Source organism: Apium graveolens, chromosome 9 (assembly GCF_009905375.1).
Source record: "Apium graveolens cultivar Ventura chromosome 9, ASM990537v1, whole genome shotgun sequence".
Lineage (NCBI taxonomy): Eukaryota > Viridiplantae > Streptophyta > Magnoliopsida > Apiales > Apiaceae > Apium > Apium graveolens.
Window position 1 is genome coordinate 101,401,363 of NC_133655.1, and position 23,455 is coordinate 101,424,817.

Here is a 23,455-nt window from a genome sequence, read left to right on the forward strand (position 1 = left end):
GAGGAGGCCGGAATCGTGTTCTCCGGCAACCCCTGCATTTTTCGGCGACAGGGGTGTAAAATTGCAGTTTGATACCTGAACTTTTGGGGACGATGCAGTTTGATCCCTGAAGTTTCGAGACTTTGCAAATTTAAGATTCCTGTTTTAAAAATATTTAAAATCATATTTCCTATTTATTTTTATTATAAAAATTCGATTTTAATTTCTGAAAATTCCAAAAATTGTTATTTTAATTCCGAAAATTATTTTTAATTCGAAAATAAATCTGAATTAATTAGTTAATTAATTTCAGTTAATTTTAATTGATTAATTGGTCAATTAATTCAAAAATTAATTGATTAATTGATTTAATTAATTATTAATTGATTTTAATTAATTATTTAATTAGATTTAATTATTTAAAAATAATTTAAAAATTCTGAAAAATAGTTTCGAGCTTTAAAATATTATTCTAAATTATTTCCAAGGCTCGATAATTATTATAAATTGTTTCGGAGCCAGATTTGGCCAACCGAACCCTGTTTATTATTCCGAAATTGATTCAATCGACCCGTTTTAATTCCGAAAAATGTTTTAAAAATCATTTTGAATACCAGAAAGCCTATTTATGACCCGAAACTTCTTTATAAATGATATATCATTGATTATATGATGTGTTATGTGTTATATGTGACTTGTTGGTTGACTGTCGGTCTGTATATTCGATGTTTACTGGTTTATTGTGTAACTTTCAATCCGTTAATCGGATTTGGGTGAAACGAAGGGTAGATAGAAGTATGTGTTGAATAGAATCCTATGAGTTAAATATTGATAGATGCTTATTATATGTGAGCAGAAGAGGCAAGGCGTGGGAAAGGGAAACAGGTAGTTGAGGAGTAAGACGGTTGAGATTGGAAACGAGTGCAGTGTAGTAAGCTAATACCAGGCAAGTGTTCTGAACTTTCTCGAGATATTATCGTGATTGATATTCCTGTTTTATATTGTAAGTGCTTTGAAGCACTGAACCCTAAACCTTGATTGCAGTTATTGATCTTGAGCCGTAACCTGATTCTTTCTAGACCATTGATTGTTGTATACCCAAACACGAATCTCAAATATACGATACTACTCCACAAATACATACAAACTAAATATTAAACACTGAACCAGATTGCTTACACATTCAAACCTTTGTATTTTACGCTTTGAAAGACCAAATCCTTTAAACCCTGAAACATTGATTCATTGTTAGCCAATTCTTTCATTACCTAGCATCCAAACTTTGAAAATGCTCTTTTGATCCTTATGCAGATTAAAACCATTTAATTATGGAACATCAAATGTTGTTAATGATTCTGGTTATTGTTTATTATTGTTTATTCTGTTATTATGTTATAATTGGATTGTTTTTATAAATTTGTGGACCAGATTCGTGGTCAGACCATATAATGGTCAAGTTAGGCCAATGTGTGCCTTGGATCCAGTAGTTAGAGCAATGTTGTGTGCTCTGCTCAGGGTTAGAGCGTGACTGATCAGCAGCCTAACCTTTGTTTTTAAAATAAAAGTATAATATCCAATTCTAAATCATAATCCATTGGTCACTTGATATCATAACCATATTTACCTGATGATCATTATTCTCAGTTTTGTCATGGTGACTTGCTGAGCTAGTTAGCTCATTTGTGCAATGTTGTTTATATTCTTTCCAGTTAAAAAGGAACAAGTTGGTAGCGAGGATCCCCAGTCCAGCGCGAGAGCTAGGGGTTTAGGTTGATCGAGTTAAGCTAGCAGGCTTCTTTTGGAATAATTTAAGTTTGTAAAAATTTGTAATAATGCTTAATACTCAGTTTGAGTTTTAATGGTTGGGATTTGAACGGTTTGTAATATAAGTAGATGTGTTTGGCTTGTGTGCATACTTTAACCTGTTGCGATCCTTGGTAGTTGGTAAGTAGGGTCACTGTATATTATTATTATCTTTATTATTGTTATAAACAGGTTATAATTAAGGTGTGTGAGTGGACCCCAAACTTCTGACCCGGGTTTGGAGGGCGCTACAGGTTTGGTATCAGAGCTACAGGTTATAAGTCACTGACACAAGCCTAGGTTGACGGGAATGGGTAGAGGGTTAGGATTAGAAGTAAGGAATAGAATGATAGAACGTCGAGAGGTTTAGTATTATGGTATAACCGGTATTAATATAATTCACGTCGTGTCGAGATTCTTATATTGCAATATGATTTCAGATAGCAGCGATGGCTGACTCTTTTATTCCCGTGTTGGCTAATCACTCAGAGCCTTCAGTTGGAGTGCCGTCTTCGGATCCACGTCCTGTTATTCCACCAGCATTGGCTATTCTACCTCCACCTGTGTTGCAGACCGTACCACTGCAGGCTATTCCACCCCTAGGCATGAGACCACCTGTCAGAGGACCCCCACCAGCTGACTCAGATTCCACTGGGCATTCAATTGCGAGTGCCCTATTCCATTCTACATTGCCCCTGGTTCTTTACTACCGGTATGAGGCTCTTCTATTGGAACGTGATTCCTTGTTGGCCCAGATCAGAGAGCTACAACATATCATTAGGACTACTGATGTTGATCGTGGTGTGAGGGAGCTTTGAGAGGAGATTCATGTGACACGGAGGGTTCTTGAGGCTAGGCTACATGGAGCTACACTACCTGGCAGAGGCCCTGATGCACTGATGGGCTGGGCTACTGAGGTGATGGAGGACTTTGAGAGGCTGGCAGGACCAGAGTTTCCTTGGAGTTGAGTCAGAGATCCAGAAATAGAGATACTGAGCAGTATTGTGATGGTTATATAGTATGTACAGTAGTGTGTAGTGTGTATCAACAGACTTTTGAGTTGTATTTATAGACTAGCTATGCTGACTAGTGAGTAGGTTGTTGTACCCTTTTGCTTTTACTTCCGAAGCGTCTTTACGCTTGTACTACCCAAAACTTTTATATATATATATATGTACCTTTTCCTTTCCATTACTATCATTAACTTTATTGTACCTGTTTTACTCTACCTTATTTATTGCACCAGTATACCCTGTGATACCATGTACCCTACTTTCCATAACTGTTTATATTCTGTAAAGAAGCATGCAATTTACTTAGTTACAACTGCTTTCAAAAAGAGATATTTCTGTTTTACAAAACTTTTCTTTTAAGCAAAAGATTTGATTCAAAAGCTAAATAAGTTGTTTGATTCTTTACAGAAAAATGCCTCCTAGAAGAAATACCCGCACCAACACCCAGAATGAAGAAACTAACAACAACAACAATAACAACCAAGATGATACAAACCCGAATATGAACCCAGGACCCATAGACCCAGCAATTGCCCAAATTCTTCAAATCTTGGCCCAACAAACAGTTCACCTGGCACAACAACAACAAAGACAGACCAATCCCCAGGTAACCTTGAAAACTTTTCAGGCAATAAACCCACCAGAATTCAAGGGTTCCCTAGAGCCGATTGAAGCACATGTTTAGTTAAAGGAAATAGAGAAGGAATTTGCCTTAGTAAAAGTAAAGGAAGAATAGAAGGTTGAGTTTGCAAGTTACTATCTGACGAACGAGGCCACCTATTGGTGGGAGATGGTGAAGACATTGGAAGGTACAGATGCTATTACTTGGGAGAGGTTTAAGGAATTGTTTCTAGAAAAGTATTTTCCTCAGTTTGTTCAAGATCAGATGGAGCTGAAGTTTTTAGAATTGAAGCTAGGGAATATGTCGGTGGCAGATTATGAAAGTAAGTTTAAAGAATTGTCAAGGTATGTGCCGTCGTATGTGGATACTGACAGGAAGAAAGCTAAGAGATTCCAGCAAGGCTTGAAGCCATGGATCAGAGGGAAGGTAGTTATTTTTGAATTGGAGACCTATGCAGGAGTGGTCCAGAAGGCCATGATCGCGGAGACAGAAAGTGAGATGTCACAGAAGGAGAAGGAAAGTAAGAAAAGGAGATTTGAAGGGAATGAAGGTTAGTCATAACCAGGGAAGTTTCCAAATGTTAAGAAAGGCAAGTTTCAGCTAGGGAGAAATTTTAATTTCAAGAGACAAAATGCAAGCGACGGAGGCCAGGGCAACCGTCCAGTTAATGCGAATCAGCCGAATCAGTTGAGATTAACTTTTACAGATTGTCAAGTATGTGGGAAGAAGCATGGGGGAAGTTTGTAATAATTTGAATGTAGTTTGTTTCAAGTGCAACCAGAAAGGGCACTATTCAAGGGAGTGCCGAAATCAGCCAGCAAGAGAACCAGCAAATAAGGATCAGCCTATCCGGAATCCAGCAGTGAAGGTTCCAGCCATTGGATTTACGTGCTTTAAATATGGAAAACCAGGACATATAGCCAGGGATTGCAAGACATCAGCCCCAGTCAGTAATGCATTAAGGATTATGGGATCTACCCCAACAGTAAATGAGACTCCAAGGGCTAGAGTTTTTGACATATCTGTGAAGGATGCTATCCAGGATACGGATGTCGTGGCAGGTACGCTTAATGTGAATTCTTTATATGCTAAAGTGTTAATAGATTCGGGAGCCACTCGATCGTTTGTTTCACAAGATTTTGTTAGTAAGTTAAATTGTCCAGCTGAGTATTTAAATGAAATAATGACGGTGGAATTAGCAAATCAAGAACGTATATCCGTTAATCAAGTTTGTGGGAATTATGAAATTGAGATCTCTGGTAGTAATTTTTCTGTAGATTTGATACCATTTAAGTTAAGAGAATTTGACGTTATATTAGGGATGGATTGGTTATCTAAGCACGATGCCCAGATGGATTGTCGAAATAAGAAGGTAATGGTGAAAACGCCAGACGAAAGAATAGTAACGTCCAAGGGTCAGAAACAAGTAAAGAAGTTCTTAACGATGATTCAAGTCAAGAAGTTATTACGGCAAGGATGCGAGCATTTCGTAGCATATGTGATTGACAAAAGTCAGGAGCCAGCAAAACTTGAAGATATTCCAGTAGTGAATGAATTTCCAGACGTGTTTCCCGATGAATTGCCAGGACTTCCTCCAGATAGAGAAATTGAATTTGCAATCGACTTAGCACCTAGAACAGAACCAGTATCCAAGGCCCCGTATATAATGGCGCCCATTGAGATGAAAGAGTTAGCGAAGCAATTACAAGAGCTGTTGGAGAAAGGAGCAATCAGACCCAGTATGTCCCCGTGGGGTGCACCGGTATTATTTGTCAAGAAGAAAGATGGAACCATGAGACTGTGTATCGACTATAGGGAGCTCAACAAGCTTACAATCAAGAACAAGTATCCGTTACCTAGAATTGACGATTTATTTGACCAATTGAAGGGAGCCAAGTACTTCTCCAAAATTGATTTAAGATCGAGAAATCATCAACTAAAGATCAAGCCAGAAGATATACCAATGACAGCTTTCAGAATGAGGTATGGACATTATGAATTTTTAGTAATGTCTTTTGGATTGACCAATGCCCCGGCAGCGTTTATGGACCTGATGAACAGAATTTTCAAGGAGTATTTGGATAAGTTCGTTATTGTGTTTATAGATGATATTTTAATTTATTCGAAGACGGAAGAGAATCATGCGGAACATTTGAGGACAGCTTTAGAGATTTTAAGGAAAAAGAAGTTATATGCTAAATTCTCGAAGTGTTAATTTTGGCTACAAGAAGTTCAGTTTTTAGGACACATAGTCAGTAACGAAGGGATCAAAATGGACCCGGCAAAGATCGAAGCAATTACGAATTGGGAGAGACCGAGAACACCCACCGAGGTAAGACGTTTCTTGGGATTAGCGGGATATTATCGTGGATTCGTCCAGAATTTTTCAAGGATTGCGACACCATTGACAAAGCTTACCTGAAAGAACGAAAAGTTTATATGGAACGATAAGTGCGAGGGAAGTTTTCAGGAGTTGAAGCGAAGATTAATCATGGCACCTGTTTTGTCACTTCAAAATGATCAAGGGAATTTCGTAATTTATAGTGATGCTTCTCACAAAGGATTAGGATGTGTTCTAATGTAGCACGATAAGGTGATTGCGTATGCGTCAAGGCAATTAAAACCACACGAACAGAAGTATCCTACTCATGATTTGGAGCTAGCAGCCATAGTGTTTGCTTTAAAGATTTGGAGACATTACCTTTACGGAGAAAAGTGTGAGATTTATACAGATCACAAAAGTTTGAAGTATATATTCACCCAAAAGGAACTTAATATGAGGCAAAGGAGATGGTTAGAATTGATCAAAGATTATTATTGCTCGATTAATTATCATCCCGGTAAAGCGAACGTTGTAGCAGACGTGTTAAGTCGAAAGGAAAGGTTGAATATGCTATCAGTACCTGAAGAGATATATAAGGAATTTCAGAAATTAGAATTGGAGATTAGAGTTTGCAAGCCTGAGGAAGCTAAAGTGTACAGTATGACTTTCCAGCCGGAATTGTTGGAGAAAATAAAGAAATTTCAGGAAGATATAATGGATCAAGACATAAATCGTTTGGTAGGTAAAGAATTATGCACACAAAAGGATGATCAAGGTATTTTGAGGTTTTCTTCTAGAATTTGGATTCCACCAGTAACGGAGCTGAAGAATGAAATTTTGCAGGAAGCACATAGTTCAAGATATTCCATCCATCCAGGGAGTACCAAAATGTACAGGGATTTAAAGGAAAATTATTGGTGGCCAGATATGAAGAGAGAAATTATGGAATGGGTTAGCAAATGTTATACCTGTCAGAGAGTTAAAGCAGAGCATCAGAGACCAAGCGGATTGCTACAGCCATTGGAGATTCCAGAGTGGAAGTGGGAACATATCGCCATGGATTTTATAGTCGGATTACCAAGGACAAGGGCTAATCATGATGCCAATTGGGTTATAGTGGATAGACTTACCAAGTCAGCTCATTTTCTGCCTATAAATGAAAGATTTTCGCTCGACAAGTTGGTCCATATGTACCTAAGGGAAATTGTAGTTCGTCATGGAGTTCCTGTGTTTATCGTATCTGATCGAGATCCAAGATTTAATTCAAGATTTTGGAGGAGTTTTCAAGAATGTTTAGGAACAAGACTGAATATGAGTACGGCCTATCACCCCCAGACAGATGGCCAAAGTGAAAGAACGATCCAGACAATCGAGGATATGTTACGTGTTTGTGCTATTGATTTCAAAGGAAGTTGGGACGAGCATTTACCTCTGGTAGAGTTTGCTTATAACAACAGTTATCACGCCAATATTGGGATGCCACCCTATGAAACCCTTTATGGACGTAAATGTAGATCTCCAGTGTACTGGGATGAAGTAGGAGAACGCAAAATACTTGGACCTGAATTGGTGTAGCAGACAAAAGAAGTTGTTGAAATAATCCAGAAAAGATTGATAGCAGCACAAGACCGTCAAAGGAAATATGCAGACCAGTCAAGGAAAGACATGGAATTTGAAGAAGGAAACTTGGTACTACTGAAAGTATCACCATGAAAAGGACTAACGAGGTTTGGGAAGAAAGGGAAGCTAAGCCCAAGATATGTCGGACCCTTTGAAATTTTAAAGCGCGTTGGCAAAGTAGCTTACGAGTTGGCATTACCCCCACACATGGAGCACATTCACAATGTTTTTCACGTATCGATGCTTAAGAAGTACAATCCAGACTCCAAGCATGTAATAGAATATGAGCCAATAGAACTTCAGGCAGATTTGTCATATGTAGAGAGTTCGATAGAGATTCTAGAGGAAAGAGAGAAAGTATTGAGGAATAAAGTAGTAAAGTTACTAAGAGTATTGTGGAGAAACCCAAAGGTTGAAGAGTCAACCTGGGAGTTAGAAAGTAATATGAGAGAAAAGTACCCTCACTTATTTTCTTAGGAGATTCTAAGGATAGAATCCTTTTAAGGGGGGAAGGATGTAATATCCGGGATATATCGTGTAATTATTTTGCTATTAAATAATTATTATATGTGTTCAGTATCTATTCTGTGAATTAATTGTTAAGTGTTATCTGTATTTGGATATTCAAAAATAATATTAATTGAGTATTTTAATTTTTATATATCCAAAATAAAATATAGATAATTGTCGTATCTTCCTAATTATTTTTATGTTGATTTATGAATTTATAAGAATCATATGAAATTTATAAAATCTTTTTCCGGGTATTTAAAATCTATTTTATTAAAACGGGAACCAACCGACGTCATCCGTTGTTACATTTTTGGAACCCGAAACTCTTCTGAGAACTCTTTCCTAACCTAATTGTAATATTCTGAGCATATTCAATGTTTCGACTTTTTCGATCCGGCGTACGGTTTGTTCTGCGCGGGTCCCGGCGTAATATTTTCGATACAATATTCGTTTCGGTAAATCAATAAAACTCGTATTTTCGATAAACGAGAGCTTTTTATTAAACTATCCCAATTATCACCTCGTAGTACGTGTAACCAGGCGCTGAGAACAAGACCGCAGTATAAATTGTACTGGTTTGGATAATTATCCCGAAAACCGATACCGATTGGATCAGTTTTTATAAATAAACGTACCGTTTTATATCCGGAATGATCCAATGGGATACTAATTTTCCGTAATTATAAATAGCCTTTTCCCGTATTTTATTTCGTATCAAAATCATTTGCAGACAGATAATTATATAATTTTCAGAGAAAAACCCTAATTTCATAAACTGTTCTAAGAATCAAACAACAAAACGAAGGCGTTACCGATCTCTGTTTTCAAAGCTTGAGTACTCAATCCAAAGGTTTTGAAGTGTTCTACCAGATTCTGAGTTTCGTTTTACTGTAGAAATCAAGGGTATTTTTCTATATTTTTATTTATTTTTGAATTAATTTTATTAAAAATATGAATTTTTGTTCAGATGATTGTTTGTATGATTTGATAATTGCATGTTGTAGAGCTTGTTTTCCTGATGATTTTGATATATTATACGTCTGATTTGGAGTTCAATAACATGTTCAAATTTGAGTTTGATTTTCGAATTTTAAAATTAGGGTTTATAACCCGTATGAATGTTCTTAATTGAAATTTGGGGGTTTCTTATTTTGGAATAGATTGATGTTGTGGTATAGTGGGTTGTGTTCTCTGTGAAATTTGCAATCCAGTCGTACAAGTTTCATGAATCAACGAGGTCTGTAGAGAAGGGAGTTGTGTTTTGAATATTTTCAAAGTTCGCCGGAAACTGGCAAAATTCACGGCCAAATTTCGGCCATTATTTTGATTGCATGGTTGTGTTCCTGGTAGTTTGTAGATGTCATCTGGAGCTTGTGGTATGGTTAGGAGGCCGGAATCGTGTTCTCCGGCAACCCCTGCATTTTCCGGCGACAGGGGTGTAAAATTGCAGTTTGATACCTGAACTTTTGGGGACGATGCAGTTTGATCCCTGAAGTTTCCAGACTTTGCAAATTTAGGATTCCTGTTTTAAAAATATTTAAAAATCATATTTCCTATTTATTTTTATTATAAAAATTCAATTTTAATTTCTGAAAATTCCAAAAATTATTATTTTAATTCCGAAAATTATTTTTAATTCGAAAATAAATCTGAATTAATTAGTTAATTAATTTCAGTTAATTTTAATTGATTAATTGGTCAATTAATTCGAAAATTAATTGATTAATTGATTTAATTAATTATTAATTAATTTTAATTAATTATTTAATTAGATTTAATTATTTAAAAATGATATAAAAATTCCGAAAAATAGTTTCGAGCTTTAAAATATTATTCTAAATTATTTCCAAGGCTCGATAATTATTATAAAATTGTTTCGGAGCCAGATTTGGCCAACCGAACCCTGTTTATTATTCCAAAATTGATTCAACGACCCGTTTTAATTCCGAAAAATGTTTTAAAAATCATTTTCAATACCAGAAAGCCTATTTATGACCCGAAACTTCTTTATAAATGATATATCATTGATTATGTGACATCTTATGTGTTATATGTGACTTGTTGGTTGACTGTCGATCTGTATATTCGATGTTTACTGGTTTATTGTGTAACTTTCAATCCGTTAATCGGATTTGGGTGAAACGAAGGGTAGATAGAAGTATGTGTTGAATAGAATCCTATGAGTTAAATATTGATAAATGCTTATGATATGTGAGCAGAAGAGGCAAGGCGTAGGAAAGGGAAACTGGTAGTTGAGGAGTAAGACGGTTGAGATTGGAAACGAGTGCAGTGTAGTAAGCTAATACCAGGCAAGTGTTCTGAACTTTCTCGAGATATTGTCGTGATTGATATTCCTGTTTTATATTGTAAGTGCTTTGAAGCACTAAACCCTAAACCTTGATTCCAGTTATTGATCTTGAGCCGTAACCTAATTGTTTCTAGACCATTGATTGTTGTATACCCAAACACGAATCTCAAATATACGATAGTACTCCACAAATACATACAAACTAAATATTAAACACTGAACCAGATTGCTTACACATTCAAACCTTTGTATTTTACGCTTTAAAAGACCAAATCCTTGAAACCCTGAAATATTGATTCATTGTTAGCCAATTCTTTCATTACTGTAACACCCCCAAATCCGGGGTCGGGGATCCGGGTTGTTACGAGTTCCATTACCTTTAATAACACCCAATCTTAATAAACAATCAATTACTCTGTACTGTGACCCCACAATAAACACACACACCACAAGTTATAGTCTCAGAGATGAATATCCAAAAATAATCCAATTAATTTTATTCCACAATTATAAACCATTACACCTTAAAAGGGTTTCTGAATAAATTTACATTTCCTTTGCCATTATTATAATTCATAAATATACAATAGTTTGGTACATCAACAGTTGAAAGCCTAGCCTATTGGTAGATCCTACCTCAGCTATAGCGGTATCCACGCCTACAGGAAACTGCGGAATGTTTCCTATCCGCCTGCGAATTGGGAGCTTAGTCCTGTTCATCTTTTCTATCTGTTGTTGTGTGATGAGAGAAGAAAGTAAGGGTGAGCACCAAGCTCACCGAAATAATATGTATAATATTCAACAATATCTGAGCATTCTCATAGTACTCATGAAAGTCTTGGTCAAAAAGAAATGAACCAAGTTGGATAACTTAACGCGACCAAGTCGCAAAATATTCAGTATATATGTATATATACTTTTCAAAATCTTTGAATCCTCTCCCATGCATAATATATGTTAGATATATTTGATAATGTCATGGCTAATATGTTTTATGTTTAGCTTTCAGATCTTACGTGAACAGGATAAATCAGTACTTAACTGTTGATCAGTACTTATACTGGAAGTCAGGACTTAAGGATATCAGTACTTATATTATCAGGAGATAATCATCAGAAGATAGATATCAGAACTTAAGTGCTGAAGGACAATCAGATAAGGACAGTAGCTGATTAAAGGAAAGAAGATTGAGATAAACATAAGAAGAGATATGCATGAAGAAGGAATTCTGTGAAGAATGGAATACTTGGAAGAAAAGATATCTGATTGATATATTTTAGGAAGCAGGATTATATTCCATATCAATTAGCAATTATCTTGTAACTGTGTAGTATATAAACACAGACATAGGGTTTACACTATAAGTGTTATCATTATTAGAAAAGATTATTCATTGTAACTCTAGCAGCTCTCGTGATATTTGTTCATCACTGAGAGGTAACAGTTTCATACTGTAACAGAGTTTATTGTTTCAATAAAGTTTGTTTTCTGTTACTTAAGTTCTTAAAGTTCGATTTGAGTGTACTATTCACTGTATTCACCCCCTTTACAGTGTGTGTGTGACCTAACAATTGGTATTAGAGCCTATCTGTTAACTTATATACAGTTAAAGATCCAAACACAATCATGTCGGACACAGAAACTCCAACTAAGCCTACCACAACTGAGGAACCACCAAAGACACAAATTCAGAGTCGGTATGAGACCATCAGAGTCCCCATATTGAGACCATCTGAATATCCCATATGGAAGGTAAGGATGACCATGTTCCTGGAAGCAACAGATCCAGAATACCTGGATAGAATCAAGGAAGGTCCTCACAAACCAACCAAACTCGCTGTTGCAGTTGCAGGTGAAGCAGCAATGACCGTACCAAAGGAGAAGAGTGATTATACTGCTAAGGACATAGCATCAATTGCTAAGGATGCTAAGGTACGACACTTACTGCATAGTGCCATTGATAATGTAATGTCAAACATGGTAATCAACTGCAAGACTGCTAAGGAGATATGGGATGCTCTGGAAACAAGGTGTCAGGGAACTGACACAATTAAGAAGAACAGGAAGACAATACTCACTCAAGAGTATGAACACTTTGACTCAAAGACTAATGAGTCATTGAATGATTTATATGATAGATTTGTCAAACTTTTGAATGATTTGTCATTGGTTGATAAAGAGTATGATCTTGAAGATTCAAACCTTAAGTTCCTGTTAGCTCTTCCTGAATGCTGGGATTTGAAGGCAACGACAATAAGAGACAACTATAATCTTGATGAAACAACTCTTGATGAAATCTATAGATTGCTCAAGACTCATGAGCTGGAGATGGAACAAAGAAGCAAGAGGAAAGGAGGAAAGTCAAAGACAGTTGCTCTTAAGGCTGAAGAAGAATTCCCCAAAGCAGCTTCCTCAAAGAAAGACAAGCGTAAAGCTCTTTTCATAAAGTCTGATACTGAGTCATCAAGTTCTGAGAGTGATGATGACTCAGATTCTGAAAGCTTGCCTGAGACTGATGCTGATGAGGAGATGATGAAGCTGTGTGCTCTTATGGTGAAAGGAATCACCAAGATTGCATACAGGAAGTTCAGGAAGGGAAAGAAGTTTTCCAGAAAAAGCATAAGTTCTGATAAGAAGAATTTCAGAAGATCTGAAGGCAGAGGAGGAAAGTCTGACATAGGAGATTACACCAATGTTAAATGCTATAACTGTGGTGAGAAAGGCCACATATCTCTTGACTGCAAGAAGGTAAAGGGTGACAGAGGCAAGGCTCTTGTCACAAAGCAGAAAAGTTGGACAGACACTTCAGACTCTGAAAGTGAGGAGAACTATGCATTGATGGAAAATGCTGATAAAGAAAGTGCTGAGAGCAGTTCTGAAGCTGCTGAAACAAAGGTACCTCAGACTACTTATGCTTTTCATACTGATGATATTAATGAGTTGAGAAGATATCTTAAAACCATGTTTGTTAGCTATAGAGACCAAACTTTAACATGTGAAAGATTAACTTCTGAAAATCTTGCATTTAAGAAAAGGAATGATTTCTTAGAAAAAGAGTTAGTCATGTTCCATCAAACTCAGAAGGATAGAGATGATGCTTTTTATGTTAGGGATGAAGTGCTAAAAATGAATGAATCTCTAAAAACTGAGTTAGAAAAGGAAAGAGAGATAATCAGGACTTGGACTAACTCCGGCAGAACAACTCAAAATTTGCTAAGTAGTGAAAATTGGAAAGAGGGCTTAGGTTATGGAGAGAATAAGAATGATAAAGGAACTGAAGAAATTAAGCCTGTTGTTAAGCAAAAGCCAAAGTTAAAACCTATTAAGTTTGTAGCTGTAAAGTCTGATAATGAGAAATCAGAAGTTAAAGAGGAATTAACTTCTGACAAAATAAAACAGGAAAAGACAGCTGAAGTAAACATAGGCTTAATGACAAAGAAGCAGCTTAAGCATAAGCTGAAAGATGTCAAGAATGCAAACAAGGTACAATCACCTAGGAAAAATAGGAATGGAAAGGAAGGTGTGAATAAAAGCAATGATTATAAACCTGTTCCCGATGCTCCTAGGAAAACATGTCATAACTGTGGAAGTTCTAACCATCTGGCTTCTTTTTGCAGGAAAAATAAGAATATTAACTCCTTACCTTCAAAATTAGGAGTTAAGAGTCAGTCTGTTAGATACAAACCACAAAATCCTTGTTTTCATTGTGGTAGTTTATGGCATTCCATTTATACTTGTAAGGAATATCATAGTTTGTACTATGATTATTATCAAATAAAACCTTCTTTGAAGAAAGTTTCCATTGTTCCTTCTAGTGTAAATTCTGATTCAAAGTCTGATAATGTAAATTCTGATAAGATAACATAAACTCTGATGCTAAATCCGCTGCAAATATTAACAAACTTAATAAGGCCAAAGGATCCAAGCAAGTCTGGGTCCTTAAAACTAATAATTAGTGGTCTTTGTGATTGCAGGGCAACAGGAAAAATATTCTAGTTCTGGACAGTGGATGTTCAGGACATATGACTGCAAATAAGGCCCTGCTATCAGACTTTGTGGAGAAAACTGGCCCAAGTGTTTCTTATGGAGATGGCAACATTAGAAAAACATTGGGATATGGCAATATCAATCTTGGAAATGTCATAATTAAACAAGTAGCTCTGGTCTCAGGACTTAAACACAACCTACTGAGTATAAGTCAAATCTGTGACAGAGGTTATCATGTTGATTTCTTTGAAGAACACTGTGAAGTTGTGAGTAAATCTAAAGGCAAAGTTGTTCTAAAAAGGATACAGACGTGGTAACATTTATGAAGCTAAGCTTTCAACAAGTACTAATGGCTCTGCAATTTATCTGTAAAGTAGAGCATCAATTGAAGAAAGCTGGAATTGGCATAAGAAACTCTCTCATTTAAATTTCAACAATATAAATGAACAGGTCAAAAAAGATCTTGTGAGAGGATTGCCAAACACAGTATTTGCTCCTGATGGTCTTTGTGATTTATGTCAGAAAGCCAAACAAAGAAAATCTTCATTCAAGAGCATGACTGATTCATCAATTCTTGAGCCTTATCATCTTATACATGTTGATCTATTTGGTCCAGTAAATGTCATGTCTATTGCAAAGAAGAAGTATGCGTTGGTCATAGTGGATGAGTTCACCAGATACACATGGGTGTATTTCTTGCACACAAAAAGTGAAACTGCATCTATCTTGACTGATCATGTCAAACAGCTGGATAAAATGGTCAAAGATTCTGTGAAAATTTTAAGGAGTGATAATGGCACTGAGTTCAAGAATTTGATAATGGAAGAGTTCTGCAAAAGCTATGGAATAAAGCAGGAATTTTCTGCTCCTGGAACTCCACAACAAAATGGAGTTGTTGAAAGGAAGAATAGAACTCTCATTGAAGATGCACATACAATGCTTGAAGAAGCAAAGCTTCCAACCTATTTCTGGGCTGAAGCTGTGCAGACTGCTTGTTTTACTCAAAATGTAACACTCATTAACAAGAATGAAAAAACACCATATGAGATGGTGAAGAAAAAGAAGCCAAATCTGAAATATTTTCATGTATTTGGATGCAAGTGTTTTGTTCACAAGACTCATCCTGAACAGCTATCAAAGTTTGATCTAAAAGCTGATGAAGGAATCTTTGTTGGATATCCACTTTCCACAAAAGCCTTCAGAGTCTATAATTTGAGAACAAAAGTGGTCATGGAATCTATCAATGTCTCTTTTGATGACAAGAAGATCACTGGTCTTAAAGATTTCGTTGACCATGATCAGCTGAGATTTGAAAATGAAGACTCATATTCTGATACTGAAAATCCTGACAGTCTAAGTCCTGATACTGCATACTCTGATGGATTAAACTCTGATGTTATTGAAACTGTGGTGACTACGTTAAAGAGGGCTTAGGTTATGGAGAGGATAAGAATGATAAAGGAACTGTAGAAATTAAGCCTGTTGTTGTTAAGCAAAAACCAAAGTTAAAACCTGTTAAGTTTGTAAATGTAAAGTCTGATAATGAGCAATCAGAAGTTAAAGAGGGATTAACTTCTGACAAACTAAAACAGGAAAAGACAGCTGAAGTAAACATAGGCTTAATGACAAAGAAGCAGCTTAAGCATAAGCTGAAAGATGTTAAGAATGCAAACAAGGTAAAACCACCTAGGAAAAATAGGAATGGAAAGGAAGGTATGAATAAAAGCAATGATTATAAGCCTGTTCCTGATGCTCCTAGGAAAATGTGTCATAACTGTGGAAGTTCTAACCATCTGGCTTCTTTTTGCAGGAAGAATAAGAACATAAACTCCTTACCTTCAAAGTCAGGGGTTAAGAGTCAGTCTGTTAGATATAAGCCACAATATCCTTGTTTTCATTGTGGTAGTTTATGGCATTCCATTTATACTTGTAAGGAATATCATAGTTTGTACTATGATTATTATCAAATAAAACCTTCATTAAAGAAAGTTTCCATTGTTCCTTCTAGTGTAAATTCTGATTCAAAGTCTGATAGTGTAAATTCTGATAAGAAAAATGTTAACATAAACTCTGATGCTAAATCCGCTGCAAATGTTAACAAACTTGATAAGGCCACAGGATCCAAGCAAGTCTGGGTCCTTAAAACTAATCATTAGTGGTCTTTGTGATTGCAGGGCAACTGGAAAAATATCCTATTCCTAGACAGCGGATGTTCAGGACATATGACTGGAAATAAAGCCCTGCTATCAGACTTTGTGGAGAAAGCTGGCCCAAGTGTTTCTTATGGAGATGGCAACATTGGAAAAACATTGGGATATGATAATATCAATCTTGGGAATGTCATCATTAATGAAGTAGGTCTGGTCTCAGGACTTAAACACAATCTGCTGAGTATAAGTCAAATCTGTGACAGAGGTTTTCATGTTGATTTCTTTGAAGAATACTGTGAAGTTGTGAATAAATCTAAAGGCAAAGTTGCTCTGAAAGGATACAGGCATGGTAACATTTAAGAAGCTAAGCTTTCAACAAGTACTGATGGTTCTGCAATCTGTCTGATGAGTAGAGCATCAATTAAAGAAAGCTGGAATTGGCACAAGAAACTCTCTCATTTAAATTTCAACAATATAAATGAACTAGTCAAGAAAGATCTTGTGAGAGGACTGCCAAAGTCAGTATTTGCTCCTGATGGCCTTTGTGATTCTTGTCAAAAGGCCAAACAAAGAAAATCTTCATTCAAGAGCAAGACTGAATCATCAATTCTTGAGCCTTATCATCTACTACATGTTGATCTATTTGGTCTAGTGAATGTCATGTCTATTGCAATGAAGAAATATGCGTTGGTTATAGTGGATGAGTTCACCAGATACACATGGGTGTATTTCTTGCACATAAAAAGTGAAACTGCATCTATCTTGATTGATCATGTCAAACATCTGGATAAATTGGTCAAAGATTCTGTGAAAACCATAAGGAGTGATAATGGCACAGAATTCAAGAATTTGATAATGGAAGAGTTCTGCAAAAACCATGGAATTAAGCAGGAATTTTCTGCTCCTGGAACTCCACAGCAAAATGGAGTTGTTGAAAGAAAGAATAGAACTCTCATTGAAGCTGCACGTACAATGCTTGAAGAAGTAAAGCTTCCAACCTATTTCTGGGCTGAAGCTGTGCAGACTGCTTGTTTTACTCAAAATGCAACACTCATTAACAAGCATGAAAAAACACCATATGAGATGGTGAAGAAAAAGAAGCCAAATCTGAAATATTTTCATGTATTTGGATGCAAGTGTTTTGTTCACAAGACTCATCCTGAACAGCTATCAAAGTTTGATCTAAAAGCTGATGAAGGAATCTTTGTTGGATATCCACTTTCCACAAAAGCCTTCAGAGTCTATAATTTGAGAACAAAAGTGGTCATGGAATCTATCAATGTCTCTTTTGATGACAAGAAGATCACTGGTCTTAAAGATTTCGTTGACCATGATCAGCTGAGATTTGAAAATGAAGACTCATATTCTGATACTGAAAATCCTGACAGTCTAAGTCCTGATACTGCATACTCTGATGGATTAAACTCTGATGTTATTGAAACTATGGTGACTACGTTAAAGGAAGATGCACCTATGCAGGGGGAGCATACTCAAGATCCTACCACATCTCAAGAAACATCCGAACATACATCTGGCTCTTCAAGTTCTGATTCGTCAAGTTCTGATAAGCCAAGTTCTGATAGTGCTGAAAATCTAAATACTGAAGAATCCAACTCAGAGAGCATAGTTTCAGGGGGAGCATCAGAAAATGAAAATGAAGATAGCATGGATCATGGGGGAGCATCCAGTTCTAGAGAAAACCTTCCCTCTGTAAGGAAGTGGACAAAATCACATACACCTGATTTGATAATTGGAAATCCTGATGCAGGTGTCAGAACTAGAACAGGTACTTCAAATGAGTGTCTTTATAATTATTTTCTCTCTCAGACTGAGCCAAAGAAAGTGGAAGAAACTCTTCAAGATGCTGATTGGGTGCAAGCAATGCAGGAAGAGTTGAATGAATTTGAAAGAAACAAAGTCTGGACCCTAGTACCAAGACCAAAGAATAGATCTGTTGTTGGTACAAAGTGGGTATTCAGAAATAAAACTGACAGTGATGGCATAATTACAAGGAATAAGGCAAGGCTGGTTGCAAAAGGATATTCTCAACAGGAGGGAATTGATTATGATGAAACATTTGCACCAGTTGCTAGGTTAGAAGCCATAAGGATATTTTTGGCTTATGCTGCTCACAAAAAGTTTACTGTCTTTCAAATGGATGTGAAAAGTGCTTTTCTAAATGGAGAATTGGAGGAAGAGGTATATGTTGAACAACCTCCAGGTTTTGTAGATACCAAACATCCAGACTATGTCTACAGACTTGACAAAGCACTTTATGGACTTAAGCAAGCTCCTAGAGCATGGTATGAGACTTTAGCTCAGTTTCTTCTGGAAAGTGGATTCAACAGAGGGACAATAGACAAAACACTGTTCTACCTCAACCATGGAAAGGACTTACTTCTGGTCCAGATTTATGTTGATGATATCATTTTTGGATCTACAAATGACAAACTTTGCAAGAAGTTTGCCAAACTAATGCAGTCAAGATATCAGATGAGTATGATGGGGGAACTTAGCTATTTTCTGGGCCTTCAAGTCAAGCAGAATGAGGAAGGCACTTTTATTTGTCAAACCAAGTACACCAGAAACCTGCTAAAGAAATTTGGAATGCAAGATTGTTCTAGTGCATCCACTCCAATGGCCACTGTAACAAAACTGGATAAGGATACTGGTAAATCAGTAGATATTACTGACTACAGAGGTATGATTGGCTCTCTACTCTATCTAACTGCTAGTAGACCTGATATCATGTATGCTACCTGTCTTTGTACAAGATTTCAAGCAGATCCAAGAGAACCTTACTTAACAGCTGTAAAAAGAATCTTTAAGTATCTTAAAGGGACAGCTGCTCTGGGATTATGGTATCTTAGAGAATCAGATTTTAAACTAATAGGCTACTCAGATGCAGATTTTGCAGGTTGCAAAATTGACAGGAAAAGCACAAGTGGAAGCTGCCAATTTCTTGGAGGCAGATTGGTTTCTTGGTACAGCAAGAAACAAAATTCAATTTCCACATCAACTGCAGAAGCAGAGTATATTGCTGCAGGAAGCTGTTGTGCACAGATTCTTTGGATGAAGAATCAGTTACTGGATTATGGGTTAACATATTTCAAAATCCCTATTTACTGTGATAATCAAAGTGCTATTGCTATGACAGGTAATCCAGTTCAACACTCAATGACAAAGCACATCAACATCAGGTACCACTTGATCAGGGAACATGTGGATGAAGGTACAGTGGAATTGCATTTTGTTCCCACAGATCAACAGTTGGCAGATATCTTCACAAAAGCATTTTGTGAAGCTACTTTTACAAGATTGGTAAATGAACTTGGAATGGTTTCAGGTTCTTTCTCTAAATCTGCTTAGACTTGTTCTGTGTTATCAGACTTTATGCTCAGTATTTACAGAATTAATCTCATTGTGTATTCTGTGCTTAATTGATAAATGTCTTTAAGCACTGACTGTTGTCTGATATATGTTTCTAAACTCTGATAAGTGATATATCTGTTCTAGTACCTATTCAATCCTATGAGGATAACTGTGCTAGATACTGACCTAGTAGTCTTCAATAAACAAATGATTCCATGGAAGAAGTAATTATTTCAGTGGAAATCTTATGACACTAGCAAATTCTGATAATTGAGTTTAGTTAAGTTCACTTTGTATATCTTATTACTAAGTCACAAATTAGAATAATGCTACTCATATGTTAAGTTCTGATACTAGTAAAACTGCTGAATGTACTAAGTGCTAATAGACCTCTCTTATCAAAAGAAAAAGCAAAAAGATCAAAGATTAAAATCAGGTACTCCTTTGAGATCTAGAGTAAAAATGTGGAAGGGACGACCCAAGTGCATTGCTGGTATTAAGTAAATATGCATCAGAAAAGCTAAATATTTTCTTGGTGACTTTTCACACTCTATGATTACTGGAGAAATACTCTGAAAATAGCATAAATTCTGATAAACAGTCGTGACTCACTTACACTGAGAAGCCACTGTAAAATAGAATTTCAAAAGATGCATAAAATTAGCACAAAACAGTTGAGGTGGACTCAAGCATAAACTCATTCTTCAGTAGGTTTCAGGACAATGACAGCTCTTTAGCAAAATTTTAGTTATGCCTTATTTCTAAGATGTACTGAAGTGAATTAGACTTTACTCTTTGTCTGTTTTTAGCTTAATGCACACACTAATCACTCCATCTGAATGATGAAAATTTTTGTGGTGGTCTATGTTATTTTAGATAAACAGTCATTGTGTCATTATTGCACAAATTCTGAGGACAAGTTCTAAGTTACACGTTCTGATGATTAAGTCCTGACGTCCATAACTCAGAACTTGTATGAGTATTTACTGAGATGGGCATTCCTTTTTCGAGTTAAGAAATTATGTTCTGATGACTGTTAAGTTCTGGTATAGGTCTAAGTTCTAATTTCTCAGTCTAATCCTTTACTTGGCTTCTCTGTGAATAAAATTTGATAACAGTCTCAGTTAGAACTAGAATATGTTGAAGTGGAAGATTAATAGTCACTATGATTAGGATTAATGGTATTCGTACTTGAACAGTCCACTGTTTCTTGTGTCTTGTGCGGTCTAGCCATGCTTTCTCTTTCCAATGACTGTTATTCTTTTTCAAAGTCTAGGGAGACGAGGTAGAATTAATTCTACCTGTCAGCATTAAATATCTTTGCATCTCTTGGCATTCTCTTGCCTATATAAGCAACCACTTCACATCAGTCTTTCCATCACATTCTTCTCACACACTTATCCTCCTTCTTCAATCAAAAACACAATGGTTCGATACAACATGTTTTTGAACAACCAAACCTTCAAAATGGAGCTAAATTGTGCCAACTGGCAGCAAGAGTGGCATGTAACAGCCATTCTTGAGGAGATTTGGGATTCTGTCCCACAGGAGGTGCTAACTCACCTCCTATTCTTCTATATGGATTACCATCGCCATCTGGAGCGATTGGAGGAGGAAAGGCGGGAAGCTATCCGTCAGCAAGAGCGAATCATACGACTCGCCATCTTGTTCGTCGAAGATAGGAAGAGGAAGATGACTTAATCTCATCTTCTTCCTGTTCTTATTCATCCTCAGCTTTGTCAGGCTTCTTCGCTAGGACTAAAGCTGTTGATGTTAGGGTTAGAAGCTTAGGGAAAATCTTGTATTGATGTAATTTCCATTTCATAAATGTATTGACTTGATATATTAATGAAAACTGTTTTTACTTCAAGATTTTGTCTCTGAGTTATTTCATCTTGTGTTGATAAATCCTGATTGATATTCTGATGACCATTTAAATTTTGTTTTTATTTAAGTTCTGATTCTCTGTCAGCACTTATTCATCCAAATTATCTCGGTCATTTTTAACATGATTTATTTTCAGAATATTAATGTTGCAGTGACAAATAATTCAATCAGTGATAACGGGTTAAAATTTGAATTGTTTCCCTTGATAAATGGAACAGTTTTTCCTTGAAACTCGGCAAATGGATAAGTAATGATTACTGTTTTCTCGAGCCCAGTAACTATCCGTTATTACTGCATGTCTGACAGGTGTCCAATGATAATATTTTTTTGTATAAGTACAGCAGAGAGAAGATTTCTTTAATCTTTTTAATTTCTTCATCTTTTATCTCTCTTCTTACTTTTACTCTCCTTCACTTTAATATTTCCGTTGTTTTCATACAGATATTATATCAAACACCTATCAGGCATACTTAATTCTCAATTTTTTTCACATGGCACCAAAGGATTTAATCATTGATGGAGCTAAGTTTGTTCCAAACAACTATGCTGCAATTCTTGATCATGCTGAAGCTCCATCTGAATTGCACTTTGTGCAAGATCTTCTTGCACATAGTGAGGTTGGGTACGCCTTAACTCAGCCTGAATTATTTTCAAGTCAACAAGTTCTGAGGTTCTGGAGGACTGGCATTTTTGATGATGGTGGTAACCGTGGAACTCCTAGTATTATCTTCCAAGTGGGTGATTCATCTTTTGTAGTCACTCCTGGTACAGTACGCAGGGCTTTACATCTTCCAGAGGATTGTACTTTCTCAGTTCCAGAGGACTCAGCCCTTCGGGAGTTAATGGCTGAATTGGGATATGAAAAAAGTCTGACGAAACTTGGACAGTTGAAACGGGCTAATATCAGAAGAAAATGGAGTTTCTTCTTTGATTGCATCACCAAAGCCTTTGGGAACAAATGTTCAAATTTTGATGCTATCCCAATTCTGAGTCAGCACATAGGGTATGCTATTATCCATCAAACTCATTTTGATTTTGCAACTGGAATAATTGGTTTTATTGGGGATAGGATGACAGAGGATAGAGATGTTGTTTATTTTGCTAGATTCTGTCAACTTATTTACACTTACTGTACTGATGAACCTCATTTAGTCAGCACTCAAACCCCACCTTTTAAGGTTGCAAAAAGGTACTTTAATGACCTGGTAAATGCTGATACTAAGAAGAAAGTGGTTAGACCATTACAATTTCCTAAGTCTGTGAAACAGATCCTGGTAAATGCTGATCCTGATACTTATAGATCTGTTTACTCTGATGTCCAACCACCTCCAACCACCCAAAATCCATCAACCTCAGTACCTACCTCTCATTCTACTCAACCTACCCTCAGAACTTATCTCAAATCCTATCTCTCCACTTCACAGACTGCTCAACCTTCTTCTTCAGCACCTACTGTGAAGTCTCCATCCTCTAAGCCAAAGAGAACAAAAACTGTTCCTCAAACACCTCAAAAGAGGAAGAGATTTACTTTGAGAGATGAATCAGATTCTGAGGAACAGATTCCTTCTTCAGAACCTGTGATGATTGAAGCTGAGAAAGCAACTTCTCAGAAGGATTCTGCAATTGGGGGTTCTAGGCTTCTCAAGAGGCTTAGACGTATGATAGTTCCTGAAACTCCCAAGGAATCCAAATCAACAAGGAAGTACAAGAAACAGAGGGCACAAAGGCCAGTTTCAGATGATGAGGAGGAAGCAGCTAAGGAAGGGGATCAGGAATCTTTGATCTCACAAGGCAAGGAATTTGCTCCAGTCACTTCTTCTCCATCAACTCCATCTCAGGAAGCTGTATCTGACAAGGCTAACTCACCATCTGTGTCTC